Source organism: Macaca mulatta, chromosome 12, assembly GCF_049350105.2.
Source record: "Macaca mulatta isolate MMU2019108-1 chromosome 12, T2T-MMU8v2.0, whole genome shotgun sequence".
NCBI lineage: Eukaryota > Metazoa > Chordata > Mammalia > Primates > Cercopithecidae > Macaca > Macaca mulatta.
Genome location: NC_133417.1, coordinates 85,621,506 through 85,635,123, shown reverse-complemented (window position 1 = coordinate 85,635,123; position 13,618 = coordinate 85,621,506). Strand labels below are relative to the sequence as shown.

Genomic DNA, 13,618 nt, shown 5'->3' with positions numbered 1-13,618 from the left:
TGATGAGGGCTTCAGGGAGCGTCCACTCATGGTGCAGGGTGAAGGGGAGCAGGAATCCCATGGCAAGAGACGAAGGAAGAGAGAGAGGAAAGGGTGCCAGGCTCTTTTTAAAAATCAGTGCTCATGGGAACTATTAGAGAGATAGTACACTCATTACCACAAGGATGGCACCAAGCCTTTCACGAGGGATCCACCCCCGTGACCCAAATACCTCCCACCAGGCCCACCTCCAACACTGGAGATTAAATTTCAACATAAGATTTGAAGAGGAAAAACACCCAAACTATATCAGCCCCTGAAATAGCAGCAACACTGTTTTGCTAGAGCTCTAGTATGGAAAATTTCAAGCTTAGAGTTTTTCATGTTCAGAAAAAACAAATATTTTAATTAATAAAAATATTGTCCCATTGAAGCTTCATCACCTTCCTTTTGTATCGAGGAAGTATGTATTATCTTCTTATTAATCCTCAATGCTCTTGGGAGGCAAGAGAATAGAATTATTCTTTCCATTTTCTATTGCCTTCACTCCTAACAGGTGGTTTAATATCATGTTATTAAAGCCAGGTTCCCTTCCTTTCATTTTTCTTATTCCTAGCTACAAGACTGGCAATTTTTGACCGTGAATCATAATATTTTGTTAATTTGGTATATGGCTTTTTATGCTATTTCATACCCGTCATAGTGTGTTTCAGCCTCTCAGATCACTCATTTAATGGTTAAACATTAGGGTTTTATATTTATTCCATTTATCAAATCTCCACCTGTGTTCCTTACCGTTCTCTAAATCCCGTCTTCATTCACTGTAGTAGTTGACTCCCACATAATGTTTGTTTAATGTTTCTCCCCAGAATTAGTCTTTTATGTGAAGTTGCATGTCTCGACCTCTCATTAGATTAGATTTACAGCCTCCCACACTTTTTTCTCTTAATGATTTCTTTTAAACTTTATCTGTTTCCTAAAATGTGCTGTGAAGTATTCATAATGACTACTTTAGATCAAATATATCAATAGCCTATTCTTTTTATTCTAGAAAATGTATTTTCTTGGATATCACACTTATATATTAATAAAATAAAATTTGAGAGCCTCTCTCTGTAATTTTCTTGAACCATGAGGATGATCTTCAAATCTCTGTCAATAGCTCAATTCACATTTCTATGAATAGTAATTTGTGTGTGTATGTGTTTTAAGTATTTTTATCATATCAATGAAAATATTTTAAAAATGAGATTAAAAGTCTGGAGCTAGTAGTTCAGGGCAAATGAGATGTCAACTAAATTTACTTTTTCCTAAAAAATACTGTTTTATTACATTTCTGTATTGTCTGAAATGTTTATTAAATATAGTCTTACGAGGGAAAATAGTGGATTTGAGAAAGAGTTTGTCATTTCATATTTTACTTTGTTATAACTCTTTTATTTATTGTTGTTTTTAAAAATGTCCTGAGGGGAAAGTAATAGCTAATAGTAAATATTAAACCAATTCTAGGTCTGTACACCAGAACCTTGTGGTGCATAATTTAAAACATTTTCATAATTTCCACAGCGTTTTTTAAAGGTGCTTGGTCTTAACCACTCTTCTGGAATATAAGGAATCCCCTCTCCTTGAGGGAGCTTTAGACCCAGCCACATTTGTGTACTGATCGTCCCGGGATCAATGATCTTGCTTCCACTGCTCTTTGCTTTTGTTGTTCTCTGAAAACTCTTTCCACACCCTTTGGCTAACTCCTCAACTCCTCAATTCCTAATTATACTTACAGTTTAGCTAAAATCTTCTTATTTCCTTGAAACAGCCTCTGCTCTCCCCAGCAGACCATCTCTTAAATTCTTATATAGCTTATTATTCTTCTTGTTGGTTTTAGTCATTTTACAGATGACATTTATTGCTTTGTACTCTTATATGCTTAAGTGTCACTTCAAGAGATAATAGATATATACACTTTAATGGCCCAAATACAAATGGTAAGTTCATAACATTTATTATGGTTCATGGTAGCTCTTCAATAGCTATGTCTTGATTAATTGAAACACATGTTTTGTTTTTAAATTTATATGTAGCACCTGCTACTTACCAGGTGCTGCTTAGGTTTTTGGAGAAGGAAACTCCAAGTTGAAGAAAGTACTCCTTAAGAAGTGTCTGTTTAGTTGTGAGGCAGATATGCAAATAAGTATTTGAAATAGCAGAGTCCAGTCTAGGTCCGGTTCTCTTGAGAAAGAGAACTGCAGTTCAGGGAAGACTTGTTAGAAGACCTAACATTTGTGTTAAATCTTAATAAGAGGGGCAGGGAGCAAATTTTAGGCAGAGGTAAAAGAATGTGTGAAGATATTTGCTGCCTCAAAGGCAATACATCAATAGTAGCAGATTGAATCTCTCCTCCAGTGGTTAAAGAGTTCAGCCTTTATGAGAGTGAAACCTGAAAACCAGAGCACATTTTGCACGCTTTTGTATAACTGGCATCTCAGTCCATTTGTGCTACTCTAACAAAATACCTTAGACTGGGAAATTTATAACTAATAGAAGTGTATTTCTTACAGGTCTGGAGGTTGAGAAGTCCATGATCAAGTCACTGGCAGGTTTGGTGTTTGGCGAGGGCTTGTTTTTCATTGATGGCACCATTAAGGTGTCCTCACATGGTGGGAGGGATAGAAGGGCAAAAAGTGATAATGCTGTGTCCTCACATGGTGGAAGAGAGGAAAAGCAAAAAAGGCCTAAGCCAGTTCCTCAGGTCCTTTAAAAAGACAGTGATTCATTCATGAGAGTAGAGATTTCATGATTTAATCATTTTCCCCAAAAGATCCACTACTTAATACTATCACAATGAGAATTAAGTTTCAACATGAATTTTAGAGGGGACACATTCAAACCATAGCATTCCTTCCCTCCTGCCCCCAAATTTATGTCCTTCTTACATGCAAAATACATTCATTCCATCCCCAAAGCCCCCAGAGTCTTAACTCATTCCAGTTCCAACTTAAAAGTCTATGGTCCAGAGTCTCATCTAAATCAGGTATGGGTGGGACTCAAGGTAAAATTCATTCTGAGGCAAATTTCTCTCCAGCTGTGAATGTGTAAGATGAAACAAGTTATGTATTTCCAAAATACAATGGTGGGACAGGCCTACAATAGATAATTCCATTCCAAAAGGGAGCAATAGGAAAGAAGAAAGGAGTAACAGGTTCCAAGTAAATCTAAAACCCAACCATGCAAACAACATTCAATCCTAAGGCTTGAGAGTAATCTTTGACTCCATGTCCTACCTTCCAGAAACACTGAAACAGAGGATGGGCCCCCAGGATCTCAGGCAGCTCCACCCACATTGATTTGCTGGGTGTAGCCCCAACTTCAGCTCTCACACATTGAAGCTCCATGCCTGCAGCTTTCCCAGGCTGGCACTGTACACGGGTGGCTCTATAGTTAGGGGGTCTCAAGAACAGCTTGCTCCCACAGCTCCACTAGGTGTTGCTGCACTGGAAAGTCTCTGTGGCAGCCTCAACCCTGCAGCAGTTCCCTGCTCAGGCCCTGAGCCTCTCTGAGGCATCCTTTGAAATCTAGGTGGTGGTAGCCGTGACTCCACAGCTCATGCAGTCTGCTTGCCTGCAGAGGTTGCACCATGTGGACACTGCCAAAGCTTGTAGCTTGTACCTTCTGACGTAGCAGCCTGAGTCACATCTGCATCTGCTTGAACCATAGCTAGGGTGGCCAAGGAGTACTGCACTGGAATGCAGGGAGTGGAACCTTGAGGTGGCAGTGGGGAGCAAGCCCGAAGATTCCACAGGTAGCCTGGGTCCCTCTCTGGAAACCATTCTGCCCTAAAAGGCCCTGGCACTCTGGGCCTGTAATGGAAGTGGCAGCTTCAAAGACCTATGAAATGCCTTTGGGGTCATTTTTTCTTTGTCTGGATGCATATCATCTAATCTCCTTTACAAAATTTCCTGGCACACCCTTGGTGTTCTCTCTTGAACAAAACTTTGCATTCTGTACAATCTGGTCTGGCTGAGAATTTTCCAAATCTTTATGTTATTCTTCTCTTTTGATATAAATTCTGGCTTTAACTCATTTCTCTCCTCCCAAATTTTACTATAAGTAGTTAAGAGAAGCCACGCATCACCCTAAACTCTTTTCTTAGAGATTTCTTCCTTTAAATATCCTAGTTCATTTCTCTTAAATTCTTCTTGTAAAAAGGAATAAGACACAGACACATGTAACAAAGTTCTTTATCACTTTGTAATGAGGATGGCTTTTCCTCCAGTTTCCAGTAAGATATTCCTCATTTATGTCTAAGAATGCCTCAGAATGGCCTTTACTGTCCATATTTCTATGGACATTCAGTTCATAGCCATGGAGATAATCTCTAAGACTGGCATGTTCTCTAAAGATCTCCTTTCCTGAGCCTTCACTGGAATTGCGCTTAATGCTCTGTTCGTGGCAATCTAGACTTTTTCTAGCATGCACCACCAAACCCTTCCAGTCTCTGCCAGTTAGCCAGTTTCAAAGCTGCTTGCACATTTTTAGGTACTTGTTATAGCAACACCCCTATTCTCTGGTACTGATTTCTATCTTAGTCCATTTGTGCTGCTGTAACAGAATACCTGAGAGTGGGTAATTTATAAAGTGGAGAAATTTATTTCTCATGGTTCTGAAGGCTGAGAAGTCCAAGATCGAGGTGCTGGTAGGATTGGTGTCTGTTGAGGGCTGCTCTCTGCTTTCTCTTTTTCTCTCTGCTTTCTCACTTTCTCTCTGCTTTCAGGTTGACACCTTGTTGTTGCATTCTCTGGAGTTGAGGAACACTGTGTCCTTAGGTGGCAGAAGGGACAGAAGACCAACAGGGTGTTCCATTCAACCTAAGCCCTTTCATAAGGGTGCTAATTCCATGCATGAGACTGGAGTCCTCATAATACAATCACATCCCTTGAAGGCTCTGCCTCTTAATACCATTACAATGGGGGTCCACTTTCAACATGAATTTCGGAGGGGACACAAAACCATAGCAATTGGGAAATTCCATGTATCCTCATTTCAAATCATCTTAATCCTAAATATGCACAGTCATGTGTCATATAATGACATTCCTGTCAATGATACACTACATATACGATGGTGACTCTATAATATTATAGCCTAGGTGTAGTAGGCTGTACCATCCAGGTTTGTGTAAGTACACTCTATGATGTTTGCACAATGATGAAATCACCCAAAAATGCACTTCTCAAAATGTATTCCCATTGTTAAGTGACACAATACTGGTAAGAGTCTTACAGGTACACAGTATTCTTTGGGTGGAAATAAGCTAACGCAGACTAAGCTAAACTATCTTTTCTCAGACAAATGCAATAAATGTTTCCATTCTAACATTTTGTAAGGATTAAAACTAGAAAGTAAGGAGTATTTTAGTGTCAAAATATTTTCGCAGACCTGTTAAGAGCAAATTGATTTTCACAACTCTGAATATTGAGTAAAATTGAAGTAAGGTTTTATTTTTTTCTTAATCAACATTAGAACATTTGGTACTGGGATATAGGCTCTTAATAAATGCCACGAATGCAAGTGGAAATTTGAGGCACAGTATCCCTAAAGCACTTTCCACATAGGCTCTCCTGCTGCAGTTGTTTGTAAATGAAGCTCTACATGTAAATGCTAGATTAGACTGAATGATGAATTTAAAACAAGTGGGTGCACTCACTGTGGCCCAAATTAAGCTTGTTCTAAAGTTGCTATAGCAACATTATCTTTACCAAATGTCCTGCTTTAAAAAATAATTGGAAACATTTCCTGTTATTTAGGAAAAAAAATAAAATCACTGTTAATTTTTTGCATCCCACTACACAAATGTATTATTTTCATGCAATTAAAAAAATCTGCAAATATCATGAATGAATACATGCATTTTAATATAATTATAACAGCAAAATCAAGAAGAATAAGAATGAAATTAGTTTGTAGATATAACATGATGTATCTAAGAGTTAAATAAAATATTTGAATAAACATATTTTTCTTCTTTCTTTCTTGAATAACACTTAAAAGCAGACAGCCATGAATAGTTCCTTTGGGCTTTGTATGTATAAATTATTTACTTAATAGACATTAACATATTTTTTTCTTTTTTTTTTGAGATGGAGTCTCACGCTGTTGCCAGGCTGGAGTGTGTTGGTGCAATCTCGGCTCACTGCAACCTTTGACTCCCTGGTTCAAGAGATTCTCCTGCCTCAGCCTCCCAAGTAGGTGGGATTACAGGCATGCACCATCACGCCCAGCTAATTTTTGTATTTTTAGTAGAGAGGCGATTTCACCATGTTGGCCAGGATGGTCTCGATCTCCTGACCTCGTGATCTGCCCGCTTCGGCCTCTCAAAGTGCTGGGATTACAGGCGTGAGCTATCACACCTGGCCCATATTTCTTTAATATTTGGAGAAAGTTGTGGAATAGTTGAAGTTTTTAGGTTATTGGTTGGAAAGTAAATAAATAAATTCAAAGGACCTACATACACATGACATACCAAGAAGCAGAAAGTTCTAAAATATTTTATGAGGGTAGCTCGAGGAACATATATTTGAATTGGACAACAATAACTAAATGATGTACTAAAATTCCAGGCCCAGATGCATTTTTTTTTTGAAAAAATGATTTTAATTCAAACCTATCATTCAATTGTTTTCATAAAAAACTATTAGAAAATATTGTAACATTTGAGAAAAGCAAAGACACATAATTTGGAAGAAAAATAACCTCTCTACACAGCATAATATATATTGTCTAGTAACCTGTGAAAATGTACCCTATATAGTTTGACTCAACATTTCAACCCTTTTTTTTTGTACTTTGGAAAGGCATTTTCTCTCAATGTAATTTTAATTCTAAAGTGCCATTTCATGCTTCATTATCCCTGAGTAAGAGTTTTAGTTTATGTTGGCCCTCAGCTTCATCTGTGAGTCATGAGTTGTATAGCTAAGGATATTTTCCCAGGCATTTGGGTGAGGTGACTAATACTTCTTTCTATATATCAATTAGGCTTTCCTATTTAACAACACTAGACTTCAAAATGAAGTGACATGTTCTGGGAAACAAGATGAAAAATATAGAAGCGGTAACATTTTGGAGAATGCTTAAGTCTCTTTATTTGCAAAGTGAAAATATTTTGTTTGTACAACCTTTTCTCTGCCACCTCCTTCCCTCACCCAGTTCCATCGCTCTTTCCACTAGGATCAGCCATGCTGAATATTCTGACATAGCTCAAAGCAAAATAAATAGAGAGGAGGATGCCCAGTTTCTGGATTTTGGGTTTTAAACAACTTTCAGGCATTAGTGGGTTGCAACCAGCAGCCCTTATCTCATCTCCTATAACAGATGCGGACCCTGAGTTTGAAGGTTGCAGCTTTGCCACTTATATGTATAAATGTACATGTGAACTCATCAGCTCCCAAAGTAACTTAAATTTGGCATGGAAACTGGGAGAAAATAGGATTGAATTAAATTTTTCCATCAAAAGGCTATGTTGCGACTGTTCAATATTAATTCCATTATAATAACAATTAACGTTATAATTAAGATTTTCTAGTCATCTACCTCATAAATCCAGCTTATTTCTAGTTTCTAGTTCTGTGTGTTCACTTGGCCTAAAATATTCTTCCTTAAGTTTCTACCTGTATCCAAATCTTTCACATCTTCTCCAGGAAATCTTCCCTGACTGATGCAACTGTTGTCATCTCCTCACTATCTTCTGTCACTTGCTTTAGATGAAATGTTAGCCAAGCGGGGTATTTAAGAGCTTAAATTCTGGGGTCACATTCAACTCAAGTTCGAATCCTGGCATAGGGGCCTAGTAAAACAAATCCATGGAACAAATTAATTATTGGGGGTCAGACACTATTGTAGGTGCTGCAGTACAGCAGTGAGCAAGGCAGACAAGGAACCTATTCTCCTTGAGCTCATGTTGAGATGTGGGAAGACAATGAAAAATATTATCTATTGTGGTAGGTTCTGTAAAGGGAGTAAGCATAGTCATGTAATATAGGGTAATTAAGGGCTCCTATTTGAGTGGGAACAGGGGTCAGGAAAAGCCTTCATGAGGGGATGACGTTTGAGTTGAGACCTCAAGATTGAGAAGGAGTCAGCCATGCTAGATGAGGGAAAAAATGTATTCCAGTCAGAGGGAAAAAAGCAAGTACCAATATTCTGAGTAGGAAATAACAAATAAGAAGTAGAAAGAAGGCCAGTGGTGGATGGGGGCTGGGGGGAAAAAGCAGTACTTGGTAACATTGTAGACTACTAAAAGGGAATTGGATTTCATGCTAAGATTGTGATAAAACCTATGACTTTGTTTAATAGTCACACCAATTTTTAGAAAGTTGAATTGGATCTAAATATTTTAAAAGTATAAAATATCACATAAAATGCCACTATATAATGTATGTACATATATGAGTCATGCATTAAGAACTCCTTATAAAAAACAATTGTGTTGACTTACAATTTTCTTACCCACTCCAGTTGAGCACAAATATCCTGGGTCATGACTGGAGTAAGAAGAGTGAAGATTCCCTTGATGCCACACCATGTCACAGAGGCACCAAGAGACTGAGCTTCTGCCTTTCCTACTTCCATATTCTCCTCTACACAGTGATGTTGATAAGAGGAATAAGTGAGGAAACATAGATTTTTGAGCCTGAAGCACAGGGAAGATGTCTGGATTTTTACTGAAAATTTGAGCATCATCAATGTATGGATGTTTGTAAGTCAAGGCAATGAGATTACCTAAGGATACAGTATACACAGAAGAGCAAAGAGGCCCAAAGGAAGCCCCGGTCAGGCCAACATTTAACCGTGAGTTTAGATGGAGGAAAAGGTGTCATCAAAGACTAATTAAGTTCAGTAAGTAACAAAAATCAGAAGCCAAAAGAAAAAAAAATATTTAAAGGAGGAGTACACGATAAACTGTGAGGATGAGTAGCATGAAAACTAAGACATGTTTGCTGGATTTGACCACATGAAAATATTTGTAGACCTTGATGAGTACCATTTTGATGGAAAGGTAGAGATAAGTCGCTGCAGTAGGTGAAGGAGTTAGTTAGAAATGAGGAAGGGGAGACAAGGATGTAGTCAACCTGTGGGAGAGATTTTGCAGTGAAGTTTGCTGTGAAGCAGCACGGGGAAATGGAGTGGTGGCTATAAACAGATAAAGGGTATGTGGACTTTTAAAAGTTGATATTAATGATTAAATATGCATCTTCATTAAAAATTGTGTATCAGTTTTCTCATCTGTAAAATAGGCAAATTTAACAATGATGCTTCAAATGGTTGCCATGAGAATGAAGAGTTATTGCAAATAAAGGACTAACACCATACTTGGTGCTTTGTATGTTCTCAGTAAGTGGTCATTGTTATCACCAGGTTCTGTAGAATTCCTTAACACTCAGCATATTTACTCAGATTATTTTTCTTTTTCACTCTTTGCTGCCTCAGACATAAGGAGTTATCTTTAAGTAAAGTGCTATGGAAGTGTAGTTCAAGGACAAGAATGAACAGTAAGTTGTTAATATAATTAAATCATTATTCAACAATGTGTCCTAAACTCTGTGTTAGGCATTTTGACTATGTATATGTACAAGTATGACTTAGTACAGTCCCTTCCCTTTATTAGTAGGCAGAGCTCAGGAGTCCCCAGGACCACCTTTACTTCTCACACGTACTGTGAGATCAGGGATCCAAGAGTACCCTTAGGTTAGATAATTCTCTAAAGGGACTCACAGATCTCAGAAAGCTGTTACACACATGGTTACAGTTTATTACAGTGAAAAGATACAGATTAAAATCAGCAGAAGAAAGAGGCACACAAGGCAGGGCTCAGAGACCTTAAGGCACAGGGCTTCCAGTTATCCTCTCCCAGTGAAGCCATGTGTGCAGTACCTATTTCTCCAGGAACAATATGTGAAAATACACATGGAACATTGCCCACTGGGAAGCTCATTTGAGCCTTGGAGTCTGGAGTTTTGATTGTAATCCAGTCACCCAGCCACTACTCATATGGCTAATCTTAGTTTCCAGCACTTCCAGAGGTCAATCTGACACCTTGTAGTCTGAGGTCCCTATGGCCCCAGACCCCAAGTAAACGAAGATGTTCTAATCAGGCAGGACACTCCACGGGCTTAGAGGTTGCCTCCCAGGAGCCAACTGCCAAGACCAGACCTCTCTTTGGCAAGGTTTATCCTTTGCTGTACAATTTATAATGGTGGAGGAGATAATATATAAAGACATAAAACCTATATACAATACATGATACAATACATGTTTAACTAATGATTCAAGTCAGTAAACAGTGTCATAATGTCAGAGGCATTTGAATCACAGCAACTCCATCTTGAACAGGGGCTGAGACCTACTGGGCTGCATTCCCAGATGGTTAAGGCATTCTAAGTCACAGGATGAGATAGGAGATTGGCACAAGATACAGGTCATAAAGACCTTGCTGATAAAACAGGTGGCAGGAAAGAAGCAAACTAAAACCCACCAAAACCAAGATGGTGGCAAGAGAGACCTTCGGTCGTCCTCCATGCTACACTCCCACCAGAAACATGACAGTTTACAAATGCCATGGCAATATCAGGAACTTCTCCTATATGGTCTAAAAAGGTGAGGCATGAATAATCTACCACTTATTTAGCATATCATCAAGAAATAACCATAAAAATGGGCAACCAGCAGCTCTCAGGTCTGCTCTGTCTATGGAGTAGCCATTCTTTTATTCCTTTACTTTCCTAATAAATTTGCTTTCACTTTACTTTATAGACTCGCCCTGAATTCTTTCTTGCCTGAGGTTTAAGAACCCTCTCTTGAGGTCTGAATTGGGACCCCTTTCCTTTAACAATAATGCTAGGATATGTTTACATACTAAATAGCTTATTGAAATAGTACTCACTGTAGCTATTTAGAGAAAGACAAGAGTTGGAGCTAAGGGTTGGGTAAAAAAAGAAATTCTAGAAAAACAGCTGTATGAATTGGACCTTTTAAGATTACTTGGATTTGAAAAGATTACCTGAGACAAAGGTGAATTATTCGGGTTCAGGTCAATTCTGGGCAGGATCATCAGAGTCAGAATGTGGTCACAGAGTCCTTCATAGTGGACAGAGGAAAACTAGGAATGTGGTTGATGAGTTGAGGAGAAAAAGAAGAATAGTGGTACGAAAGAAAATCTTTGCCTAAATAACAACTTTATATAAAGCCAGCTTTGTGCCTCAGAAGGGATAATTTCCTGTCTCCTTCCCTTCTGCCAGCTGCCAGCATTCACACACTTGGTATTGATGGTTAGGCTTCTGTGGGCTAATCTGGGATTGTAATTGCCATTTATAATTCCAATTCCAGAGGGAAAAAAATTCTTTTTAGTTTAAAGAGTGTCTTTTAGAAAAATTTGGGGAACATAAGTGTTTTGTTTCATTTTGGTTATCTACTTCTCAATGTCTGAGCTTGGGCCATGAGGAAGGAGAATAGCATCAATGTTATCTGTACTATCCTCAAACAATTTTGCAGAATTTTGGAGTGAATTTCTAGCCATTTTGAGAATATGTAACTCACTTCTAGTTACTTAGTATTTCTTAACAATCACAATATTTATGAATGAATAGTTGAAAGCTATTACCTGAAAAAGATGTGGATGTTGCTTCCAGGTGCATGGTGAAAGTGGCTTATACAGGTTGAATAAAAATTACTGCCATTTTCAGAATATTGATGACTACTGGAAAGAAAATATAGGATATCTGAGCTCTGGAAAGTTTTGGAAAAACTCAAAAAATTTCCATCTACGCCTCAGAAGGAACAATGTTAACTGACCTGGAAAGATAAAATGGATTGCATAAGAAAATATATTCAGTTTCTTAATATTGTTAGATAATTGATCGAGTTCTGGAACTTCAGTGATATCTTTCCTATTCAACTGAATTTCTCCCATTCTTCTGAAGGAATTGAATGCAAAGCAAATGAGAAAGGCAACTTTGCAAAACCGCTATCTTCATCATAAATGTATTACATTCCTCTAATAAGAACTTGCTCTCACCCAGCAGAGGATTTCAGATGATTCTTTTTATCTCAGGAAAAAGAGAAAAATCTGATATGCATTCAAAACCTGTGATGTCCTACTTATTAGATAACTTATTGCATTAGCATTTGACTAGTTTGAACTTCTGATTTCTAGCCTAGAGTAAGAAAAAGGTCAACTAGAATTATATTTAAAAGAAGATGTGTTTATCATTGTTATAATCAACACTGTTCCAGTATTGTAGGGCTCATCAGTAAAATTGCCAGTGCTCCTTCTTCACATTTGATGATTTCTTCTGCTTCAGTTTTGAGCATTTAATATGCCAAATATACTGAGGTTTTCACTAATAAAGTTCACTCAAGCAGAGTCAGCACCAATTTATATCTATGATGGGGGCTATACTTTTACAAGGAAATGACATATCCAGAAAAGCACACAAGTTGTGGAGTCACTGGGGCATAGTAGAAGCTCAAATTCTGATCCTCTACTTTTCTGGGCAGAGTGACCTTGGGAAAATAACTTCTTCATCTACACAATGTAGCATTGTTGTTAAAACTTGGCAAAATATTTTCTAAAATATGCCTACCACATAATGATCATGTAACAAATGTATTTTCTGTTCCCATCTTTCCAATACCTGAGCACCACCATCAAATGAAAATATCAGCAGCCATGGGCATCACAAACATTCTGAAGAATACAGTTTTCCAGCATTGGATAGTATCTGTTGCGAAGGTAATGAGGGGGCCCATAGTGAAAGTTCTCAATGGATCAGCCACAGCAATAAAATGCTAGAAAAAGAAATTGTTACTTGATCTTTTATGATTTAATGCACAGATTAAAAAAGAAACAAACTGATATTTACTGAGGGCACACACAGTCTTGACACTTTTATCTCATTCATTTAATTTTTATGTGAAATCCGAAGGAATGTTGGCATTATAGTAGAGTACGAACAACACTGGGTTTGAGTTCTGGCTCAGCCCTTTGCTATCTATGTGTCATTGAGCAAATTATTAAACTTTTTAAGCTTCACATTTTTGCCCAAAAATGGACATAATAATGGTATCCACTTCACAGAGTTGTTTAAGGATTATTTGTAATAATGCCTATAAAACACAATACAGTTCCTGGCATATAATTATAAATTTATTGTTCGTTGTAATAAGACACTGCAGTCTCAAAGTGTTTCACAAAGTTTGAATTAATGACTTCTTGCCTCAGAATCCCTGGGGATCTTGTTAAATAAGAAGACTCCTGGGCTCAGCTCCACATCTAATGAATCAGAATATCTGGGCAGGGCCGCAGTTGAAGAGTTTGCCTTTTAAGAAGCTGTCTAGGTGCAGTTGAACCCAGCTACTGATGCTATCCATGATCCATTCACTCCTCTCCTGGTAACTATAATCTTGATTTCCATCTGGGGGAATTATTCTTCTGGCTCCAACCATTTTTGCTTTTGGCAGAGCATCTCGCCTGTCACTGGTGTCTTGTTGTCATTTCCCTGGTCACAGAGACTGGGTTCACTCTGTCCCTAGCAAAGATGATGTAATGCAAGTAGGCTTTTGCTAGAATGCTAGGACAAAGGTAAGTCCT

At 38.0% G+C, this 13,618-nt stretch overlaps 1 long non-coding RNA gene across 1 annotated transcript in view; it reads right to left on the bottom strand.

The window, feature by feature from the left end:
- The window catches only part of LOC144333572 (uncharacterized), a 178,831-nt gene extending 167,110 nt beyond the window's left edge, over positions 1 to 11,721 (bottom strand). Inside the window, exons 1-2 of the long non-coding RNA XR_013402329.1 lie at positions 11,630 to 11,721; positions 11,030 to 11,128 (exon numbers count right to left, since the gene is read on the bottom strand). This is a non-coding gene — a long non-coding RNA (uncharacterized LOC144333572). The remainder of the gene's footprint in view (positions 1 to 11,029; positions 11,129 to 11,629) is intronic.
- Positions 11,722 to 13,618: the final 1,897 nt, after the last annotated feature.